Consider the following 14,851-nt stretch of genomic DNA (forward strand, 5'->3'; position numbering starts at 1 on the left):
AACATAAAGGATAAAGGATTACTATCAATAAACATAATTGATAATAACGCAATAATAGTACAGGGCTCTAATGTCCCACTTACAGCAATGGATAGATCATCTAAACAGAAAACCAACAAGGAAACAATGACTTTGAATGGCAAACTGCAACTGATGCACTTAACAGATATATTCAGAACATTTCATCCTAAAGCAACAAAATTCACATTCTTGTCAAGTGCACATGGGACATGCTCCAAAAGATCACATGACAGGTCACAAATCAGGCCTCAACAAGTACAAAATGATTGAGATCATACCCTGCACATCTTCTGATCTGACCACAACACTATAAAACTTGAAGTCAACCACAAGAAAAAATTTGGAAAGACCACAAATACATGGAAGTGAAACAACTAGCTACTAAACAATGAATTGGTCAACCAGGAAATAAGAAAAGAAATAAAAAAAAAAATACATAGGAACAAATTAAAATGAAAACACAACAGTACAAAACCTTTGGGATGCCACAAAAGCAATCCTAAGAGGGAAGTAGGTAGCAATACAGGCCTACATCAATAAGCAAAAACAATCTCAAACAACTTAATCTGACACCTAAAGGAGCTAGAAAAAGGACAACAAACAAATCCCAAAGCCAACAGAAGGAAGGAAATAATAAAAATTAGAGTAGGAATAGATGATAGAGAAAAAAATATAATACAACATATCAATGAAACAAGGTGCTGGCTCTTTGAAAAAATAATAAAAGTGATAAAACCTTAGCCAGATTTATCAAAAATAAAAGAGAAAGGACCAAAATAAATAAAATCACAAATTAAAGATGAGAAATAACAACGATACCATGGAAATACAAATAATTATAAGAGAATATTATGAAAAACTATATGCCAACCTAGAAGAAACGGATAAATTCCTAGAAACATATAAATTAACAAAACTCAAACAAGAAGAAATAGAAAACTTGAACAGACCAATAACCAGCAAAGAAAATGAATCAATAATCAAAGAATTCCCAACAAACAAAAGTCCAGGGCCAGATGGCTTCATAGGTGAATTCTACCAAACATTTAAAGAAGAGTTAATAGCTATTCTCTTCATAATATTCAAAAGATTGGAAATGGAAGGAAAACTTCCAAATTCATTTTATGAGGCCAGCATTACCCTGATACCAAAACCAGATAAAGACTTCACTAAAGAAGAAAACTACTTGGGACACCTGGATGCTCAGTTAAGTGTCCAACTCTTGATTTCAGCTCAGGATATGATCTCAGGAGCCCTGCACTGGGCTCTGTGCTAACAGTGCTGAGTCTGCTTGAGAATCTCTGTCTCCTTCTCTCTGTGCCCCTTCCCAGTCCACATGCACAAGTGCATGCACGCACGCAGTGCTCTCTCTCTCTCTCCCCCTCTCTCTCTCTCAAAATCAATAAATAGACATTTATTTTAATTTTTTAAATGTTTATTTTTGAGAGAGAGAGAGACAGAGCATGAGTGGAGGCGAGGCAGAGAGAAAGGGAGACACAGAATATGAGGCAGGCTCCAGGCTCTGAGGTGTCAGGCATCCAGGTGCCCCTCATAAATACACATTTAAAAAAACAGAACTACAGGCCAATATACTGGATGAACATGGATGCAAAAATTCTCAATAAAATACTACCATCAAACTGAATCCAACAGTACATTAAAAGAATCACTCACCATGATCAAGTGGGATTTATTCCCAAGATGCAAGGGTGGTTCAGTAATCATTAATCAATCAACATGCTACACCACATTTATATAAGAAAGGATAAGAATCATATGATTCTTTTAATAGAAATAGAAAAATAATTTAACAAAGTAAAACATCCATTCATAATAAAAACCCTCAAAAAATTAGAGTTAGAAAAAACATACCTCAACATCATAAAGGCCATATACAAAAAAACCCACAGCTATTATCAATCTCAGTGGGGAAAAACTGAGAGCTTTTCCTCTTTGTTCAGAAACAAGACAAGAATGTCCACTCTCACCACTAACATTTAACAGTACTGGAAGTGCTAGCCTCAGCAATCAGACAACAACAACAAAAAAAATAAATGGCATCCATATTGATAACAGAGTAGCCAAACTTTCATTATTTGCAGATGACATGATACACTCTATGTAAAAACAGAAAGACCCCAGCAAAAACATGCTAGAACTGATACATAAATTCAGTAAAGTAGGACATGAAATCAACATACAGAAATATTTTGCATTTCTATACATCATTAATTATGCAGCAGAAAGAGAAATTAAATAATCAATGTCATTTACAGTTGCACAAAAGCAATAAGATAGCTAGGGATAAATCTAACCAAAGAGGTGAAAGATCTATACTCTGAAAATTATTAAAAAAAAAAAACTAATACAAGAAGTTGAAGAGAACACAAACAAATTGAAAGACATTCCATACTCATGGATTGGAAGAACAAACATTGTTAAAATGTCTATACTACCCAAAGCAATATACACATTTAATGCAATCCCTATCAAAAAACCACCATCATGTTGAGCTAGGACAAACAATCCTAAAATTTTTATGGAACCACAGTAGACCCTGAATAGCCAAAGCAACCTTGAAAAAGAAAAGAAAAGCTGGAGGCATCACAATTCTGGATTTCGAGTTATATTACAAAGCTATGGTGATCAAGACAGTATGGTACTGGAACAAAAACAGACACATATCAATGAAATATAATAGAGAACCCAGAAATGGACCCACAACTATATAAATGATTGTCAGTATATCTTTGACAAAGCAGGAAAGAATATCCAATCAGAAAAAGGCAGTTTTTTCAACAAATGGTGTTGGGAAAACTGGACAGCTACATTCAAAAGAATGAAACTGAACCACTTTCTTACACCATAAACAAAAATAAATTCAAAATGGATTAAAGAACTAACGGTGAGACCTGAAACCATAAAAATCCCAGAGGAGAGCACAGGCAGTAATTTCTCTGATGTTGGTCATAGCTGTTTCCTTCTGGATATGTTTCCTGAGGCAAGGGAAACAAAAGCAAATATGAACTTTTGGGACTTCATCAAAATCAAAACTTCTGCACACTAAAGGAAACAATCAACAAAAATAAAAGGCAGCCTTGAATGGGAGAAGATATTTGCAAATGACACATCCGATGAAGGGTTAGTATCCAAAATATACACTTTATAAAATTCAACACCCCCCCAAAAATAATCCAGTTAAAAAATGGGCAGAAGACATAAATAGACATTTTTCCAAAAAAGACATACAGATAGCCAACAGACACATGAAAAGCTGAAAATCACTCATCATTATGGAAATACAATCATAACTACAATGAGCTATCACCTCACAGCTGTCAGAATGGCTAAAATCAACAACACAAGAAGCAACAGTGTTGGTGAGGATGTAGAAAAGGGGGAACCCTCTCACATTATTGGTAGGAAAGAAAATTGGTGCAGCCACTCCAGAAAGTAGTTTAGATATTCCTCACAAAGTTAGAAATAGCACTACCCTACAATCCAGCAATTGCACTACTAGGTGTTTACCCAAAAAATACAATAATAACTGTAAGAAATACATGCACCTTGATGTTTATAGCAGCATTATTTATAATAGCCAAGCTATGGAAGCAGCCCAAATTTTCATTGACTGATAAATAAAGAAGTTGTGGTATTGTATATAAATGATAGAATATTATCCATGTATATGATAGAATATTATATATATATATGATAGAATATTAGCCATAAAAAGAATGAAATATTGCCATTTGCAAAGATATGGATAGAGCAATAGAGTATATTGCTATACAAAATAAGTCAGAGAAAGGCAAGTACCAGAGGATTTCATTCATATGTGGAACTTAAAAAACAAAACAAAGGAACATAGGGAAAAGAAGAGAGAGAGAGAGAGGCAAACTAAAAAACAGACTCTTAACTATAGAGAACAAACTGATGGTTACCAGAGGGGAGGTGGATAGGTGGATAGGTGAAATTGGTGATGGGGATTAAGAAGGGCACTTGTTGTGGTGAGCACTGAGGGATGTATAGAAGTGTTGAATCACTATATTGTACACCTGAAATTAATATTACACTGTATGTTAACTGATTGGAATTTAAATCAAAATTAAAAAAAAAAACTGGACATTTCATGTGTCTCAGTCATTTCTCATTGAGAATTGTTTCCATGTAAATAATCAGAAATGTGGCTAAAGAGTTTGTTAAAATTGTTCTTTGAAATAGTATTATAATAGCACAAAGAACAACCTAAATATTCACAATAGAAGATTGTATTAGTTGAGATGCAGAAACAGATACAGAAATAAACAGATAGAAATGTTACAGGCCAAATAGTGGGGTTGTCAACGGACATTCATCCGCAATGAAAACTGCTTGGGTTATGTTGTCAACGAAAAGATAGTGACTACAAAACTACATAGAGTATGATACCTATGTTGTAGAAGAATATGCATGTGCATGCACGGACTGTGAAGAAATAATTAGAAAGAAATAATAGTTGAAGTTCCTAATACTCATTCCATATATTTACTGTATTTATCTCTAGAATATGGGATTATATGTGTTTCTTCTTTTCACTTACATAAAATTTATCAAGTCTCCAAAATTAGTAATGTTTTATTGTAAGACAAGTATGTTTGCATCTATATTGTGTATTTGTGTGCATGCATTTTCCCTTATTGGAATGTTCTTTGTAAGCACTCTTCATTTATTTATTTTTCTTTTTTATTTCTGTCATTATATTTACTTTTGTTTTTATTATTTTCATAATGAAATATAAATAACATACAATATTATGTGAGTTTCTGGTGTACAACATATTGATTTGACAATTCTGCATTTCATTTGGATAACAACTGACCATCTTCCATGTTTTTTTTTTTTTTAATTTTTTTTTTAACGTTTATTTATTTTTTTGGGACAGAGAGAGACAGAGCATGAACGGGGGAGGGGCAGAGAGAGAGGGAGACACAGAATCGGAAACAGGCTCCAGGCTCTGAGCCATCAGCCCAGAGCCCGACGCGGGGCTCGAACTCACGGACCGCGAGATCGTGACCTGGCTGAAGTCGGACGCTTAACCGACTGCGCCACCCAGGCGCCCCTACCATCTTCCATGTTTAAGCTCAAATGTCCCTTTCTGAGATTTGCCTTGCCATGTTACTTTGATTCTCATAGATATTATTTTTACCTTGTCATTTTTCTGTCATATTCTTATCCTACATAACAGTCATGACATTTTAGCAGCATATTTAAATACTTACTTGGCCTTATCTCTGTAATATCTGACTGCCCCATGAGAACAAGGATCACATCTATTGTGATACCAATTGTCTGAGATTTAGTAAAGGCTCAAACAATGTTTGCAGAATGAAAGACTTCTGAATGTACATCATCTTACCCAGTTTTCTACTGGTTACATTTACTGATTCCTTAAGAAGTTTTGTTCTTAAGCTCATTAGTTCAAAACTCAGTGAACCACTTCTTTTAGGTGAAGTATTCTTCCACATGAAATATTCTTTTAGTAGTCAAAGTTATCTCCTTAGTAAAACTAAAATTTGTGGAAATTTACAGTTGTGAGCACACTGATAAACAATTCAGTCAACATTTCTCAATTTGAAAAGTAAAATGTTAATATTAAATTCTTGTCTTTTTTTCTTTCACGTACATTTTAACATTTACTTGACACCTTGAAAGATTAATGAAGCTCCACTACTAACATATCAACGGGCAAATAAAGACTTAATTTTCCCTAATACGGGTGACATATAGTAATTAATGTTGGTTGAGGAATGGCTTATATTTTCTTGCTTTTCAAAAATATCAACTTGAATATTTTTCCATAATGTTGCAATAGTGAACTTGCACAATGTATTTCAGATATGCTACAAGTTGAATAGTTAGAATTTAATTTTGAATGCAAATGCATAAAAGTTACACAATATACACAATACATTTTCTTTAAAAGTTAATTTGTGAAAATGTCACCAGCTTGAGTTACTGTAAAATGACTGAGAAAGAACATTGATACAATGAAGGATTTAAGGAGCTCAAATTTCAAAGAAGTGATTAATGGTCTACTTAAAATAAACTGCAACATGGCAGTTAAAATAGAAAGATATGACATTTTCAATGACTGATGTGTACTTAAAGGCAATGCACAAAAGATAAGTTGCTAAAAATCAAGGGAGATATGCAAGATAAGGCATTAAAATCTTTGACTCATAAAGTCAGATTTTCAATCTATATAACCCTGAGAAAATTGGAAAAGAGAATCTAAAAGAGTGGTGTGAAGAAAAATAAGTGTATTATTTAACGTAACATTTAATCTCTATTAAGCAAAAAAATAAAGGCCATTTCCTGTGTATTTACAAAATGTGAAACGGCAGATGAATTGAATTACTGAAGATTGATTACATTAATGGCTCTAGTTCTTAACCCCTCCTTGTATCTGTGTCCTTTGCTTTGTGACTTTACAGCTCCTCTTACTAAAGGGACTAGGTTTATTTCCTTGACACTTTGTTCTGAATTTGGCAACATGAATTGCTTTGGCCAATGGTGTGTTAACAGATGTGGTGTATGTAGAGCCTTAACAAAGCATTTGTGTATTTTGACTTCGGCTCTTGTGATTTAACCATCACTATGAATACGTGCCCAGGTTTGCTTTGCTGGTAGTTAGAATAGATAGACCAGAACCAACTCACCCCCCTTGTATCAGCCATGGTCAACCTAGTTCCACTGATGGAAAACAAATACCTGATTGTGTGAATAAGTCCCACTAAGGCCAGTAGAAAACTCCAAGTAACCCTCAGACTTTTGAGCTAAATCAATGCTTTTGTGTTCAGCCATTGGCACTTGGTTTGTTGCACATCATTTTGAACAATAGCTACTATTACATGTGGACATGGTATTACTAAATTTCAGACTGTTTGTCTGAATAGGTCAAAAATATAAATTAGGAGTTTCCTTACTAGGGACACTGCAGCCATAATTCTCTAAATGTAATCTTTGTGGAATCTAGTTAATAAAGATGCTTCATCAGCTACTTTACGCAGAAAACTGTGTCATTAATATGGGTATAGTGACTAAAAATCCTGAATATTCTAGGACTGATCAGATATATGTTTGAACAATAAAGCCATGGTAGCCATGGGACATTTAAAATATTCAAACTAGGATAGTGGTCAAGTGGCAAAAACTCTACATGGAAAGGAAAAACATATTAAAAGAAAAACCTAACTAGAGAGCTGTTAAAATTCCTGCTAAACTCTTCTGAAGGAAATGCCATGTTCAAGTTTAGTTACAATTTATCAAAAAGGCTTATAACAGAAGAAGAAGGAGGAGGAGGAGGAGGAGGAGGAGGAGGGGGGGAGGGGGATGAGGGGGAGGAGGGGGAGGAGGAGGAGGAGGAGGAGGAGACCATGAGATAAAAAGAGAAGGAAAGGGAGAGGAGGAGTAAGGAAAAGAAAAAGAGGATAAAGAAGTCACTATCAGCAAGAGGACAATTATTGACATAAAAGCAAAGTTTTCAGTACTATTGGCAGAGCTTGTTTTCTCTAAGGAAAATTTTGAGGAAAGAAAATTAAAATGCCTAGGAACCATTCCCTAAAAGAGATACTCAACATATGTTTCATAGAAAAATAATTGAGCAAGACACAATGGAAGTTACCAAGGGCAGAGTGATCCACCCTACTAGAGGAATAATGTTAGGAACAATTTGTAGAAAAATGATATGTATCAGTGCCAAAAACTTCAATAGATAGCTACGCAAACACACACACACACACACACACACACACACACACACACACACACACCCCAAAGCAAGTACAACCAAATAAACAAACAAGGACATAAATAGATGATTAGAAGGAAACATAAGGATAAGAAATAAGAATGGAGAGAAGCCTAGGTCTCATTCTCGTATAAGCAATCCACTAAAAGTAATTGACCTAGAAATCTTGTCAGCTTTTACAAACATGGTCCAAAACAAAACAACAACAACAACAACAACAACAACAACAAACACAATTTTTTTCACAAAAGGAAATTAAAAAAATTGTTTTTACTTATTTATTTATTTGTTTTTTGAGAAAGAAACAGAGCGTGAGCAGGGAGGGGCAGAGAGAGAGAGAGGGAGACACAGAATGTGAAGTAGGCTCCAGGATCTGAGCTGTCAGCAAAGAGCCTGATGCAAGGCTCTCACTCAGGAACCATGAGATCATGGCATGAGCTGAAGTCAGATACTTAACCACCCAGGCGCCCCAGGAAAATTTTTTACAATTTATTTTATATCTCATTTGGTGAAACATTTGCACTACTACCTTCTGATTTAATCCTCTTCGAAACTATTATCATATTCCTCCAAAAACAGAGAGATTGGCTTTCAGTAAAGTTAGAAAATTGGCCTCAAAGTACACAACAGAGAAAACATTTGCACCCATTTCAACCTCCAGTAGGAACAGTGAAATGGTTGGTACACGAATCATAGTTTGAGATAAATAATATCTCATGGGGGAGAAATAGAAGCACTATAGTACACAGGCTAGAAGCAAGAGTTTTGGTGTCGGAAGCTAGTTTGAAAATTGTTTCGCACTGATAGTACTTAGAAAAATTAGGTTCTCTAATTGCCAATTTTGTTAAGTAAAGAAGCAAAAATGATCATAGAATCTATTTCATAAGGGCATTAGCACAGACATATTGTTGGGATTCAAGGCCAGCTCTTACATGTGGTTGTGGTGGCTGTTATGAAATAGAGAACTTGAGTGCTTAGTAATAGGAAGGAAAGAACCCATGCTTTGGAACTTGATTTGCAAACGGGCTCCAACCTGAACTGTCTGGGACTCTTAGAACATGAGGTAACATCTCTACTTTTTGTTACTGTTTTCTTCAGATAGCTCTAATATTTTCAAAATTTGAGGGGGAGGTTGTGCTTGAGGGAAAAAAAAATGAATTAAAGCTACTAGTCCAGTGCCTGAAACATAGGATGTATCAGGAATGGTAGCCATTAGTGCCAGTTCAATTATTTAGGTTTATTAATAGTTAACATGTATTAAATTACTTAAGTAATATTTAAAAGTAGTTGTATAATTTTTGGCAAACAAAGAAGAAAAAATGTTGCTTGAGTGTTCTCTATTCCTTGCTCAGAGTTATAAGCGTATGTCCCTAAGATTCTACAGAGATGGCTTATTAAATTTTAAACTGTAAGAAACTCAAAGAAAACTTATTTAAAATCTATTTTATAGTTGAATAGTTAAAGGTTCATTATTTTGCAAAGTCATTTAAATAACAATGACATGGCATAGGTAAGAATTGGGTTTTATGGTATTTGTTTCAGTGGAAAGAAGTCAGTTCCAGAAGGCATCATCCAAGAAGTGGAAATATGAGATACAACCCCAAAACTTGATAAACATGAGTGGGTAAACAAGAAGGGAAGAATTACAGGGTGAGTTAAGTAAACAAAGAAAAGTGCGCAGCTAACTTTAGAAAGTGAATTGCTCACTATCTCTGAAAGGGACTTTCCATATAGAGCACTAGCCAGGATTGGTGAAAATATAAGTTCAAGGTCTTATAGAGTTGTGAACGCCTGAATTATGTGGACATTGTCCTTTAGAGATGGACAAGTCACTGGATGCAATAATAAAATTGACTTTCTGAAGTATCTAAGGACATTTACGACCAACTGGAGGGCTAGTGAAAAGGAGAAGAAAGCACTATTATTTTTTTTCTTAAATGTAATTGGTAGTCAGCAGTACATAGAAATTCAACATAGAAGATAATGCATGTAGTGTATGAGGATGTATACAGAAAAGGAACAAAGTCCCACAAATAATCGTTACTTTCAAGTGAATTAATAAATAACATATATTTAAAAGGACTTTTAAATAGGTTTTTAAGGCAGCATTAAGAACAACTTTGTCATGTATATAAATACCTTTACAGACAGGATGTTTCACTAAACTTACAAAGCATACCATTAGAAAAAAAATGATTATCTTTGCTTCAGGCAGATAGCTATTTGTGGCTTTGATTGTCATTTCATAACATCTTTTGAGTGGCAACCAGCCTTTTACCTTAATTTTCTGATTTGACAGTTTTCCTCATGGCAAAGAATCATTAGTTCTTATCACCAAAGTTAACATATAAAATTAACCATGTCAGTAAAAACGCATTAATTTCCATTTGACTCTTTTGGAAATTGAGAGAACAGTCACCAAAGCAACCAGAATCCCTTGTCAAAATATCAAAATTATACTTCAAGTTTAAATACAACACATACATACATACATTTTATTTTCTTTGCAATGTGGATTGCTGTAAAGCCAGGGTGTAAGTAACAGGAAAAGTGGCTCAGAACTCGTCAAAAGTATATTTATATTTTCTGTGACTACTGTGGTTTAGAAGATAAGGCTATATGTCCCAGGGTTTAATAATCTGGGGAGGATGTGCACTAATACAAGTGAAAATAACTGGCCTACTGTTACATTTACAATCATCTTCCTTATTCGCTACGATAATATAGCTTGAAGGAAATTGTAGTAGTGTTCTTCAAAGCCAGAGTTTTTCATCTTAACTCTGAAAAGCTTTGACAACCCCTAAAAGCATATATCTATTATTGCTATTAAAATATGCCTAAATAAATATTGACAGAAGAACTGTGAGATACTAGTACAAAGAGTTAAACATTGTATTTTACTAGTATGTGATTTTAAAAAAGACAACAGTGTGCCATAGTAAAGTATATCTTTCAAGTAGCTGTTGTTGTTGTTGTTGTTGTTGTTGTTGTTGTTGTTGTTGTTGTTTATAGCTTACATTTTTTTTCAGGAACCGCGTTCTGGTTCTGAACATTAAGTTATAAACCAGGTGCACTATTGACTTCAAGACAGAATAGAATAACTATCCAAGCATTAAATACAATTGCGCCCTCTGAATATAAAGACCAATTTTTTAGTCCTTACTCAGTCAAAACTATCTTTAGAATCAGTGGGAGTGCTTACTAAATTAGGAATGAATTGGATTTAATAAACCCACAGCTGTGTCCATTTTAGCAAAGCTTTTTCTCTAGGATTCATCGTATTTTTTTTTTATTTTAACTAATGAAAAACTGTTTTGTATTACAAATATGATGAATAATTAAACAACCAGAGACTAATTTTGACAGCTCTATTTCTAAAAGCCTTCTTGAAAAGATAGCATCACTAGAGTAACATAGAACACTCATGTAAAAAAGCTAGGGTTTAAGGCAAAATTTAATACTTTAAATTGTATTTACTTCCTATTTCTATAGTACCATCTTATGGGTGTCTTTTGGATCTAAATAAAAAGAGCCTCTAGTCTAAATGAATTATTTCAAATAAATGAAGAATCCGAGGTGGGGGCGGGTAGGAAACTATATATAGAAATTTGGCAAAAGCACTAGGCTGAGGTTTGGAATCTTCCCATTCTCCCCTCTTCTTCTTTTCAGAGGACATAGAAAGGGAAAAAGCAATAATAAAACATGATTGCTTCCTATGATTATGACATTCTAAAGGGAAAGCAATTTTTGCATTAATATCATGAAAAATCTTTCTGAAACACCCAGAAACAGCTGTTTTAAATTCATCCGTAGCAAATGTAAAAGTAAATACTCTTGAAATTATGATGACAAAATGTTCATCTCAGCAATCAAACCATACTTCCCCTCTGAAAACATTTGTATGTGGTTGAAATTAGTTTTTCCACCCCTGTGTGGTAGAAAGATCCACACTGGCTCCCATAAAGCAAGGTGAACCAGGGTAGTTCATTTTGTAGTTGTTGATGTGTTATGCACGACCAAGTAATGCCTCTGATCTACTCACATGTAAAGTTTTAGTTTCAGGCAAAAGTGAGTGGAAAAACTCAACCACCAAAGTGATTCCCAAAGCCAACTTCAAGAAATAATTTTATTAATTTAAAACATTAATAACCGCTTTCTTGAAATTTTACTTTCAAACAATTCCTTAATTAAAAATGTGTCCTGTACAATTTCTAAAATGAATATTACAACACAATTTCTTCAAAAATTTAAAAGTATAAGTTAAAAATATGCTTTAATTTTTTAAATCTCTGTATTTGCACATATGAATACAAACATGAGGTCAGTGAATGTAAATATGTAATATGAGATGTAAAATAATGTGTTACTATTACCAAGGTTAGATCTGTATCAACCACAGATAAATTAGACATAATCTACATTGTCTAAAACAACTGAGTAGGGGTGCCTGGGTGGCTCAGTTGAGCATCCAACTTTGGCTCAGGTCATGATCTCGCAGTTTGTGAAAGTTCGAGCCTCACATCGGGCTCTGTGCTGATAGCTCGGAGCCTGGAGCCTCCTTCAGATTCTGTCTCTCCCTCTCTCTCTGTACCTCCCCTGGTTGTGCTCTGTCTCTCTCTGTCTCTCAACAATGAATAAATGTAAAAAAAAATTTAAATAAAAAGGAAAGAAGACAACTGAGTAACATGTAATGAAAAAGTATATAATCATAAACAACCATGAATAAACATAAGTTTGTTCTTATTGATAGATTATAAAAGCTTCATCCAAAGACAAGATTACAATTATTGACATTGCTTTAAAGCAGGATATATGTCTTTTTCTCCCTTTATCATATTCTAATTCAGTTATTGTGATTTATGAAGTCTTTAATTCATTTTTTGTTATATATTGAAAAATTGCATGTAGTAAGAGGGTAACCGTTATAATTCTATAGTGATATACTGATATCTGTTGGAATTGGTAATTGTTCATTCACTTTCTTGTTCAGCAGACATTTCTTCCACATATTATTCACTCACTCCTACAAATGTGTGTTATTTATGCTATATGTACAGGGGTACACACTTCTGTGTACTGGAGAATAAAAAACATGGCATAACTATCTTGGGGGGAAAAGGCAGAGTTGAAAAGTGGAATAGCGTGGCATGATACTGGCTGCCAGAATTAAGAAAGTATTTTCCTATGGCAGATTAAAACCAAAGAAACAAGTTGACAACCATTTGCTCTCTAAAAAAGATTAAAAAATCAATGTGTGTGTGTGTGTGTGTGTGTTTGTGTGTTATTAATGTGTTATCTATGTGTTACGTGTAAAACATGAAGTTAGATCCTTATTATATACAATATAAAAGAAAATAAATTCCTGCCCTAATGGAGTTTATGTTGTTAATGGTAAATATAAATTGTCTAGACATGCTGTGATTTTCAGTCTGATCATGAAGATCACTTAATACTTTGCTGAAAATGTACTCCTTTAACAATCTCATGGAGCAGTAAGAGAAGCTTTCTTTTGATGAAAGGAATGAGGAGTATTGTTATTGTCAATTGTCATTTATAGATATAGGTATATATACATCCACACACCTACACAAACATATATCCTATTAGAAAAAACTTATTTACACAAAATTAATGCTAAAAAGTGACATGCTTCTAAAACTGGAAGCCAGAGGAAATATGCATTAGGTAATTCATGTGTTTCTCACAAGAAGACTTGGATTTCAACTGTATCTCTGTCATTTGAGAGCTAGGCAACTTGCACAAATTTATTAACTATTTGTCTTATTTTCTCATGAATAAAATGTGAGTCATAATGTCTATTAGCCTCAAGGGTATATGAAAGTACTTATAAACTACAAAATGATGTGTAATATTTTAATAGATAATATGAAATGATGGGTAAGTTCTAGAATTTTTTTAAATCTGGAAATTATGTAATAAATAATTACAATGATTAGGAAAAAGAATACTAATTCAGTTTCAAAGTGAGTTTCACATAAAAGTTTATGTGTAAATGGGGAGATAAGAACATTCCATGGGAATCACAAAGGAAGGCAGCACAAGTTGTATGATTACCATCAGGCAGACTAAAATTTACAGTAATCTAAATATTGTCAAAATTGTAAGTTCAAGGGCAAAAACAAGAAAAAAATTAAAGGTTACCTTCAAAATTGATAAACGAGAAAGCTTAAGATCAAGAGCATATAGGATAAAGTGCATGCATGCTTTTTTTTGGTTGTTGTTGTTAGAGTATAGAATAATCATGATTAAGAAGGCCTTAAAGCTCAGTGTTAGGGAGAGGATTATTTAGAGGATATCAAGCTGTTTTAAATGAGTTACATTGAATTATGCCCTTGGATAATGTAACAACTTGCAGATTTGATCTTACAACCATTGTCACCACCTGATAAATCACAAGAATAATAACTATTGTCAAAAGTTGTATGTGATAAAAAAAAGTCAAATTTCAAAGTAATGGAAAGAGCAAATTCCAGAAATACAGGAAAAAAAAAGAGTTTGACACATAGCAGTGGCACAAATATACAGCAAAACTATTCTATTTTGAAAATATTTATGAGACATCACCATTTTCAAAGAATTATATTCAATTGTGATCATTAAAGATTAACGTAACATGAAATGTACACTCTTGCTATAATCAGGATCCTGGATAAACAGACATGTGATAAGGGTGGTGATAGATTTGCGTACAAATGGTCTGAAGCATGAAGAGGTAATACCAATATTATCTAGGGAAGTGGCAATAGACTTTATATGGGAGATAATTTTTTAAACTGAATGCTAAGGAGGCAAAATACAGTTTCACATACAGAGACACAAATCTTTCAGCGCATTCGCAAAATGAGTAAGGTGCCAATAATTTACTAAGAACAAATAATATAAAGCTGGCATGGTGAACAAAACAATAAATCAGGAGTCAGGCAGTATGGTCTGTAGTCTAATACTAAACTACATGAGCTTAGTCGAGGTACTCAGGATTTTATATATATATATATATATATATATATATATATATAA

The 14,851-nt window shown here is 33.7% G+C and overlaps 1 protein-coding gene and 1 long non-coding RNA gene across 5 annotated transcripts in view; one reads left to right on the forward strand and one right to left on the reverse strand.

Moving 5' to 3' along the window:
• Positions 1-9,933, forward strand: part of LOC121042882 (uncharacterized) — a 151,562-nt gene extending 141,629 nt beyond the window's left edge. The window contains exon 3 of the long non-coding RNA XR_005796508.1: positions 9,356-9,933. This is a non-coding gene — a long non-coding RNA (uncharacterized LOC121042882). The remainder of the gene's footprint in view (positions 1-9,355) is intronic.
• Positions 1-14,851, reverse strand: part of CSMD3 (CUB and Sushi multiple domains 3) — a 1,253,459-nt gene that overhangs the window by 1,207,813 nt on the left and 30,795 nt on the right. The gene's annotated exons all lie outside the window — the stretch shown is intronic.

This window comes from Herpailurus yagouaroundi, unplaced genomic scaffold (assembly GCF_014898765.1).
Source record: "Herpailurus yagouaroundi ecotype Mexico unplaced genomic scaffold, PumYag 186, whole genome shotgun sequence".
In the NCBI taxonomy this organism is placed as follows: Eukaryota; Metazoa; Chordata; class Mammalia; order Carnivora; family Felidae; genus Herpailurus; species Herpailurus yagouaroundi.